Source organism: Morone saxatilis, unplaced genomic scaffold (assembly GCF_004916995.1).
Source record: "Morone saxatilis isolate NCDOM2014 unplaced genomic scaffold, NCSU_SB_2.0 Contig8, whole genome shotgun sequence".
NCBI lineage: Eukaryota > Metazoa > Chordata > Actinopteri > Moronidae > Morone > Morone saxatilis.
In genome coordinates, this window is record NW_023340257.1 from 16179446 (window position 1) to 16189237 (window position 9792).

Genomic DNA, 9792 nt, shown 5'->3' on the forward strand with positions numbered 1-9792 from the left:
TGACTTTATTGTGGGGGTTCGAGTCGGGAGCAAGTGGGTGTCATGACGGCTGCGTTTCACGGAGAACAACTGTAGACCGTGGTTAAGTGCGCTCACAACACGCGTTGTTTCCTCCCAGCTCCAAGGGACCCTTTGTTTTGTATCCCTGAGAGGACTGTTCATGTTGCGTCCAAAGGGACACGTTCGTTTCAGCTGAGTGTGTTCAATGACGAGTACACGTTCTTAGTACTTGTGTTGTTTGAGGATAAGTTTAAAGAGAGTGAGTTAGGTCTGGGACCCACTTTTTTCAATTTTTTATATTTTCTTATTTTCCTTACCTTAGTTCTCTTTTTTTCTTCTCCTTTTGTGCCCTTGTACTATTTCTTTTTTGTGTCTTGCTTTAAGGCTAGATGCACTCATAGTCAGTCATCTAACTGGGTTGAATGATGAATACCACTAAGTATGTCTCCTTTAACATAAAGGGAATAAATAATGCTGTTAAACGTAAGAAACTATTATGCTGGCTAAAGAAGGAAAAAGCTAACATAGTCCTGTTACAAGAAACCCATTTGGATGACAAGGAACATGAAAAACTTAAGAGAGAATGGGTAGGACAAATTTACCACTTGTCATTTTCTACAAGAAAGAGAGGGGTGGCCATCCTAATAAATAAAAACACTCCGTTTACTTTAGAAAAGTGTGTTAAAGATTGTCAAGGTCGATATGTAATTATTACAGGATTTTTATATGGGGAACATATAACAATTGGATGTGTATATGCTCCAAATGTGTACCAAGAAGAATTCTACTCTAAACTGTTAGCTGATGCCTCTACAATGTCTGCAACATTCAGTATACTTGCAGGAGACTTTAACTGTGTCATGAACCCTGAGGTAGACCAACGCCCCCTGACTAAAGTTACATCTAAAATGAGGGAGGCCACTAGGGAGCTATGTGTAGACTTACAGTTGTTTGATGCTTGGAGAATTCTCCACCCTAGAGGGAGAGATTATACCTTTTTTTCACATCCACACCAAAGTTTTTCCCGAATAGACTACTTCTTTGTCTCAAGGATGGTGTTAGATAGAGTGGAGGAATGTACTATAGGTACTCGTCTACTATCAGACCATACAGATACGATACCATTATAGTTTCTCCCCCCTCCCCCCAACTCACACTACGCTACTGGCGACTAAATCCTCACTTTTTAATTAGTCCTCATTTGCTCCTTTATGTTAAAGAACAAATTAATATTTTTCTTTCAACTAATGATAACAGTGATACCCAACCCATCAATACTTTGGTGTTTTTTTTTTTACACTCAGGCTTACTTGAGGGGAGCCATAATTTCATATAGCTCAGCCAGGAAAAGGGAAGCTTTGAGAGAGCAGCTGAATTTAGAGAGACAATTGGCTGATCTTGATAAACAACTAAAGGATAATTACTCTACAACCCTGCTCAAAAAAGCACAAGCCACACGGTCAGCTCCTAACCAACTCTTGACGCAAAAGGCAGAAGCAAGTATCTTCTATGCAAAACACAGACTATTTGAAATGGGTGACAAACCAGGACGACTACTTGCTCGCTTAGCAGCTGGTAGGCGTGACGTTAAGGCTATCTCCTCCTTAAAGGACGTAACAGAATTGAGATCTACTTGCCACTCTTAATTGGACCTGACCAGACGGGCTTTATTAAAAGCAGGAACTCTTATACCAATATGAGAAAATTACTTAACATCATTCAACATGCCAATACTAATCAGGCACAAGGTCTTGTTATCTCACTAGACGCCAGAAAAGGCCAATTGATCGCGTAGTGGCCCTGGGGAGGGGTTTATTAACTCATTAATGTCTGGATATATTTTTCACCCAGGAGCGGGAGTGTACTTTGTAAATGGTATAAAATCATCAGAGTTTAAGTTAGAGGTCAACTCGAAGGGGGCCTGTTGTCCCCCGCTATTTTTTGCTTTGGCCATTGAACCACTGGCAGGAGGCCATCAGAAGCCATATAAGCAGCATTAGCGGCGTTTCCAAAATTAAATCCATATATCAAGATTGCATTATATTGCGATGATTGGTTCTCCTTTTTCCTCACCAGTCCAGCATGGAGTCCATACAGCTCTAATGTCTGTTATTCAGACCTTTGGCTCCTTCCTGGATACAGGATTAATTTTAGTAAGTCATGGCCATTCCAATTTGGATATGGTCATAAACGGTGCCAACACATACAAACCTGTCCATTTCTTTTGGTCTACCTCAGGATTCTCATACTTAGGTATTTCTGTATCCCAGAATATTAAGAATTTATTGAGAAAAAATTTCAACACTGTACATAAAGATATCAAGAGCGATCTTAACAGGTGGATGGATTTGCCAATTTCCTGGATGGGCAGAAGTAACTTGTTAAAAATGAATGTTCTACCTCAGCTGCTTTATCCCATGCAGATGCTGCCTCTGTTTATTTCTAAAAAGGTAGCAAAAGAGGTTGAAAGGGACTTCTCAAAGTTCATTTGGCAAAAGAAAAAACCCAGGTATGAAAACTTTACAGCTACCAAAAGACAATGGAGGTCTAGCATTCCCTAATATTATATTATACAATTGGGCCTGTCATAGCAGATTCATATATGAATGGGTTCACTGCTATTTAAAGGGAATAGAGGACCCACTCGAATCATGGGCTTGTGTCCCATTTAGATTACTAGGGGAACTCACTAGTACAAAATCTGCCCTTCCCAGGGTAAGGGACAATCCAATCCTTCAAAGCTCTATTAAGATCTGGCATGACATGCATAGGTTTGTAGGCAGAAAGGGTGCCTTTTCCTATTTGACTCCACTTATGGGTAACAGGGACTTTCTACCTGGTGTTGATAATGTTGTTTTCTGTTCTTGGCAGGAAAGGGGAGTGAGAGTGGTTGGAGATTTGTTTGATGATAATAATGTCCTGATGTCCTTTCCACAAGCGCAAAACAGATTTGGACTTCCACAAAAATACTTTTTGCCTATCTTCAAGTCTGTCACTTTATCAATACAAATTTTAAGTCAACTCAAACAGAAACACTGAAGGGACCAATTGATAAGTTCATAATTAATTTTACACTAAATAAAGGTTTTATCACATATTTCTATAATAGTCTTCAGAGTTGCAACCAACACAATGTTGACGGACTTGTGAAGCGATGGGAGGAGGACCTTCAAAGTGTATATGATGAAGATGCTTGGGAGGGATGTATTCGGACCACTCACACTCTGTTTCTCAGCAATACATTTAAAGAAATACAATATAGATTGCTTCATAGACAGCACAGGACACCTCATGTTATGAACAAAATTGACCCTAATAGATCACCATTATGCCTTAAATGTAAGTTAACAAGTGGGACATATATACACTGCTTCTGGAGCTGTCCAAGAATATCAAAGTTCTGGTCATGTGTATCTAAGGAAGTGACAGCAATATTTAAACACAGCATATGTAAAGATCCGGGCCAGTTTCTATTGGGGCTGCCACCTTTGAATGGAGTTATGGACGTGAAAAGGTCAAAATTACTCAATAAACTTTTATTTTTGGCCAGAAAATGTATATTATTTAATTGGATTAGTGAGAAACCCCCCACTGTAACTCAGTGGTATAAATACATTTTTAGAGTTTTTCCTATGGAAAGACTAAGTGCCAAATTAAAAGGAAATGACAACACTTTTATGGACATATGGCGGCCTCTAATGGATTATCTGCCTAAGGATCTAAGTGAAATCATCCAGAGGGGAAATACTGGCTTAAAAGGTGCCAGACTGAGTAGACCGGTGATAAGAAATATTTCTTAATAGGTACAAGGACACATATTTCTTGTTTTGCTGATAGGTTCCTGTTTTTTTTTTTTTTTTAAATCTTGTTTCATTTTTTTCTTTTCATTTTCTACTTTATTTAAATTTTGCTTATTAATTTTCTCCTCAGCTCAGACCACTACTTAATGATGTAAGCTTATATGCATTGTTGATATGTAAATTCAGAAAATAAAATAAAATCAGATTATTAAAAAAAAAAAAAAACATTCATCAAATCAAGATACACAAAGAATAAAAAATACAATGTGAGAAATTACTTTGGCAATAAGGATTATTCCAATTCTTTAATACATTTTCACATTTTGTTAATTTAATGTATTTATTTACAGCCACCATGAACATCTGCAGGAATAAGACACTTTTCTTTTAAAATCTTTATTTCTCCTTGAGTAATCACTTTAACTGAGTGTGCTTTTAGAATACAGGGGCGTCCTGGTATGTATGAAATATGGTATGTATGTATATTACACATATTCTTTGTGAAGGCCATGTGGTCTCAATAACAATACTCTCATAGCATTTCTAATATAATAACACTAATTGTACTGACATGTATTCTTAGTTAAATTAACAATTCCTTACCATGTGTGATAAATACTGTATGAATATGATGCAATCAGCCTTATCTGAGCACATGCCACCTACCTATTTTTTCTGTTGTTTGCTAAGCTGAAGTAACATTTTTAGTCCTGTTTATGGTAATTTCCCTTCACATGAATGAGATTTATTTTCAGCTGTGTACATATAACAAGCATAAAAACAAGCAATGAGCACAGGACACCTTACATTAGAAAGTCCACACATAAATATTCAGTAATTTGCCTCATAGACAAGGAGCAGTTCTGTGAGGAACGCTTTGAACAGAGCAGGGGGGGTACTGCAATACAACTTCAGATCCTACATTAAAGAGTGAATCTGGCAAACTGTGAAAGTTGTAAACACATACAGTCTTTAGATCTTCAAGCCATGAATTTTGTGTCTTATGTCTGTACTCTGACTTAGATTTCCTTTTTTTTCAAGTCATTTGTAATACAACACTCACATGCCAATATGTACATTAATAGAGGTCATTGTGTTCTATATGAAACTTGAGGTGTCTGCCTGAAATAGCCAAATCAAGTACTATTTTCCAAAGTTAGTCTTTTTAGTGTGAAACAGATAAAGGGAATCTTGTACTAAAGAGACAGTAACTTCGAATGAGATTAGGTTTTACAATGGAAGCACATTAGGAAGTGACCTCTTAACGGCCAATATGAACAGGAAGCAAAGCTTGTTTCAATGCTCATATTAAAAATGTGACTTATCCTTTAAAATAGTCATTGTTTAGGCTGGGTAGCGTTGTCTTGCTGGAAGATAAACTGATCAGCCATTACATTATGACAACCTGGGCACCCTGGTCGTTTCCTTCATAGATCCCACATACTTTGATATAACGTTTACTGATGCTGTTGATTGATGTTCAAATTTAAAATATTAACTGTAGATAAAAATACTGTATATATCATACATAATAATTAGGCATATAGGAAAAAGCTACCTGGTGCGGCAACTGAACGCAGCCCAAAACGATGAGTGAATACACATGGCCTGTGCACACCATTCCTGCGCAATCCCTACATGCAAAGTGATTCGGCCCACCACCCGCCCTTTGGCCACCAATAACTTTGCAGAAGGGGGTACGATTGGAAGAAATACGCGGAAAAAGCCACCGGGGGCACCAGAGCGTTAAAGAAGGTCCCGTGGCACTGAAGAGGCATGGCTGTCTCGAGATGTTATTTGAGGCTCCAGGATTGCACAGCAGAGGCCGCTTTACCATAAGAGAACCCTCCCACCTCCCAAGTGCAGAGAACCGTCCTGTACCAATCACAAGTTCTCCAAAGCTCCAAAGACCAAGAAGGCAGATTTCCAATTCCCATGCCCCAAAAATAAAAAAAAAAAAACTGCCCGGAGTTGAACATTAAAAATAACGTGCTCACAGAGAACAATTGGTTCAAGAGTTCCACAAATTGGGATTGCAATTATCTAACCAAGAAAAAGTCTTAAAGCTTCAAACTGCAACCAGAATGTGCCCCATCACCAGGGCACATAGAGAACTGACACCAAATGCAATTACCCGAGGGGGTTTGTTACAAAAATGATTATTAGACTCAGCTTGCCACACTAAAAAAAAAAACAATGTAGCCGATCTGGCGAACCCCCTGCGTCCTGCGGTGCGGTCCACTATGGTCACACCAGCTTGGCCCTCCATGGCCTTCCATGCATAGTGTAGGTTTTAGTTTTTGTGGGGGATTGAAGTTTTATTGGTTAACTTGGATGTAGGCCCCACATGCTTTGTCTGCTTTGTAGTTTCGTAGGTGATCAACAATATTGCTTCATAAATCCGTCCGTATACTACCAATATTAGCGATTTATTGTTTGTAAGAGCTCCAATTTAAACCCGTGTACATCTTGAAATAGGACCCTGACTAAAAAGGGGGGCCAGAACGATGCTTCCAAAGCAAAAAAATGCTCTTTTTTTCTAACTATGTGTGTTTATCTATTGTTACTTGTGCCATCAACTCAAATACCTGGGACGCAAGATAAACTTACCCTTAGCCCGGCAAGAGCAATCCTTATTAAACACCTGGGGGTTTTCCTTTTTGCTAAATAACCGGATCATCTCTACCGAAACACATTGACATATACAAAGCAAATAAAAGAAACCGTTTGTTGCCTTCCGGATGTGACGTCTTTTCCTCATAGCAGAACCCACAGGAACATCAAGTACCTTATTTACCTACAAGCTGACAGACAGAAACATTCATGTCTGAGAAATATGCCCAGGACAGATGATGAAGCAGTACTCACACCCAACCAGAACAGAGTAGAAGTCGTGCCATGGGCCAACCACGCCTCATTTAATACAAAATCGTGGTTTGTCCACTCGTGACGGGCGACAATCGGCACTGCTTAGGTCTCTGGTTATCACATCAGTTGCGATGGGTAGCGTTGACTGGAGCGTGAGAGAGATGTGTGTAGTGATGCTTAGAGATGGCGGCAGTGAGAGAGTTGTGGCTGGTGTGGTGATCGGTCGGCGCAGCGGTAGTGTTGTGAACCAAGTGCTTTGATGGCTACACGGTCCACTGGCATGACCCGATTCGGGGAAATCAAAATGTCATACTTTGGTTTGTCTCCGCTCCGATATAGTGGGTGGTGGTCATGGTGGAAGCGCTAGCTGGTACGGGGCCAACTCGGCCCCCGGGTGTCACACCGATGGTCGCTAGGACCGATGAAGCCAGAGCTCAAAAGGAAAGGTAGATTCGGTGAAATATGTCTCCTGGCTGTCGTTGAAAGGTTGGTGGTTGTGATCGCAAATGTAAGAACAGACGCTGTGTCTTGTAACAGAATCAACTTCTGGGACCCAAACCACAACTTTAGGGCTGCAAATGGGGCTCAGCACATTGATGCGTCTTCAAGCAAACCCGCAAACACACACACCAACACCCCAACACACACAGGGCGCGCGCACCACACACTTCCAAAGCCCAACTTCCAAACTCTCAATGTGCTCAGAAGTGTAAACTTCTGAAAATATACAACAACCTAATCAAAACCTTCTATGATGCATTCGGCGTACTTTTCGACAGTCCTCAGACAACCCGGACTCCAATGTTCAAAGCAACAATTGTAAACAAATAGCAGGTTTCACACCACCCCCGGATAGTAGAACTATATATAATCCTAACTACGATGCCACGGCAATATGAACAAAAAACAAACCTAAGCCCTAAAAACTTTAACCAAAGGTTTCTCCAGGCGTTTTTGTAGATTATGCTGTCACTGAATAACATACTAAAAAGTTTACCAAAGGTGTGACGGCACTAGAGAAGGGAAATCATATATTACATTGATATAATCTTCATTATTTTGACCTAACCAAAAAGTAATCTGGGTGTCTAACCCCAGGTGTTTACTCGGTCATGAAAGAAAGATAAAATGTTCCTTAACTGCCCACAAGTGGGGAAAATCCGATGTGTGCCAACAGCAAAGTGGATAGAAAAAAAGAAACAGTAAAGAGGGAAAAAAAATAAGTAAACAATAAAAACAAAAAGAAGAAAAAAGTTAAGAATCTACACAGCAATCACTAAACATTAAAACCACAACGCTACTGAACGCCCCACACGCCCACGGCACGACACTACACACACTCAATCAAAACAACCTCTCCAAACTCTCCCAGTGGCAACACTTTGGATAATACAAGCTGTACATTTGAAAATATAGTCAACCCCGAAGTGCTTTCGACGTCAGACACAGGCACACACCAATTGCCAGCAGCACCCACCATTGTAAAACATGTTCAGCGCTGAAAGTCACACCTTTTTCGATGGGTAGCTCTTCCAGACTAACACCGAGCATCGGATCCAGGGTGGCCCTTGAGAACGTCAAGCGACTCAGACACCATTGAATTAGCCTATGCGGGACAAGAAAAAAATTATATCCAAAAAACTGACTTATAAGACACCGCATCTTCAAGGGCATTAATACATTCACTCGAGACACACGATGAAGAGACCTACACCTGTAATCAATGCTCTTGACTTAATATTGGAGGCCCTAGGTGAGGAGGAGAGAAAGATGAGGACGAACCTGCAGAAGAATAGGAAGAATGTCCAGAGGAAGAGAACATCACTCGAAAATGATGAGGATTATGCTCCCAACCTGAACGAGGAGGGAACCCATACAGTGAAAAAGACCCTTGCTGAAAACCGAAGAATGTTTTCCAAAGCGAGAAGAGAAACTCTTTGCTCCCATGGTCCTCCCAATGACCCGACGCGCATGTTGGGTGCAGAGAGGGAGAGGGCCCCAGATGGCCAACAAGAGTCGGCTAATTCCAGTGCAAGATTAGCAAAAAGTCTAACCTTTGAGTTTATAGCCAGAGGAACACGAGAAAAGTGAACAATGCAGTATACACAGGCAAAACCCGCCGATTGCCACCGAAAAATCACGGGGCAAACGGCGGGTCTCTGAGATGACCAGACGGTTTCCAGGCGGCAACACCCATCCACGTATGATAACTTTTCACATTCCCTATGCCCTGCCAGGACTCTAAGAGGAAGCTGGCCCCATGGCCGGAACATGAGAAAAAACCAAACCCAGAAGCCCGCCTGCACGAGCGCCAACAAGAGAAAGAGAGAACCAGATCCTTCCCCGTTTGTGTTCACGACACTGCTGCAAAACTCCAAAACAGACCCGGGTCAATGCGACCCAACGAGACCACAAGTGACTATTGCCCATTAAACAAAACTGAAAAGGTTCAAAACAAATCCTGACTCAAACTATTGGACATAACCGCAGTCCTTGATAAGCCATCAGCATCCTGGCCCTTCTGATCCATCAACCAAGTGAAAAAATAATCCACAATATCGCTGTTTTACCAAAAAGTTTGAATTAAGTGTAAACTAGCATCACACCTACATACAAAAAATAAGGAAAAAAAGTAGTAGGGAGGGCTTAGCCCTGTTAGCTCATTTATACCGGCCGTCCCTGCATGAGGATGAACATACATGAACATAAAATATTATACTGTAAGCCTGTAAAATTAAACATGGAATAACACAACATAATATAGTTTGCTTCATGTTCACAGAACCTTATCCCTGAATGCATTTTTTGATTGTATGTAGTTTTCCAATAGGAAGCCTCGGAGGGAATCAGTTGAACCATGAGCTGATGTTCACGATCAGCTTAGAGCTTGACTTTGTGGCCTGCCTGAACTTATGCTGTGCTTAATATCATGTCCAGATTACTTAACCCTCATATTGTCTTCCCGTTTACTATGCACCTTTTGTCCTCCCGGGTCAAATTGACCCGGTCTGTTTTGACTGCTTATAAAGCATGAGGTATAAAATGATCATGATTTTTTTTGTTTCACCTTTTTAGTGAACTTGTTTCCAACACATTAACATATATTTTACACTTATTTTTGTAA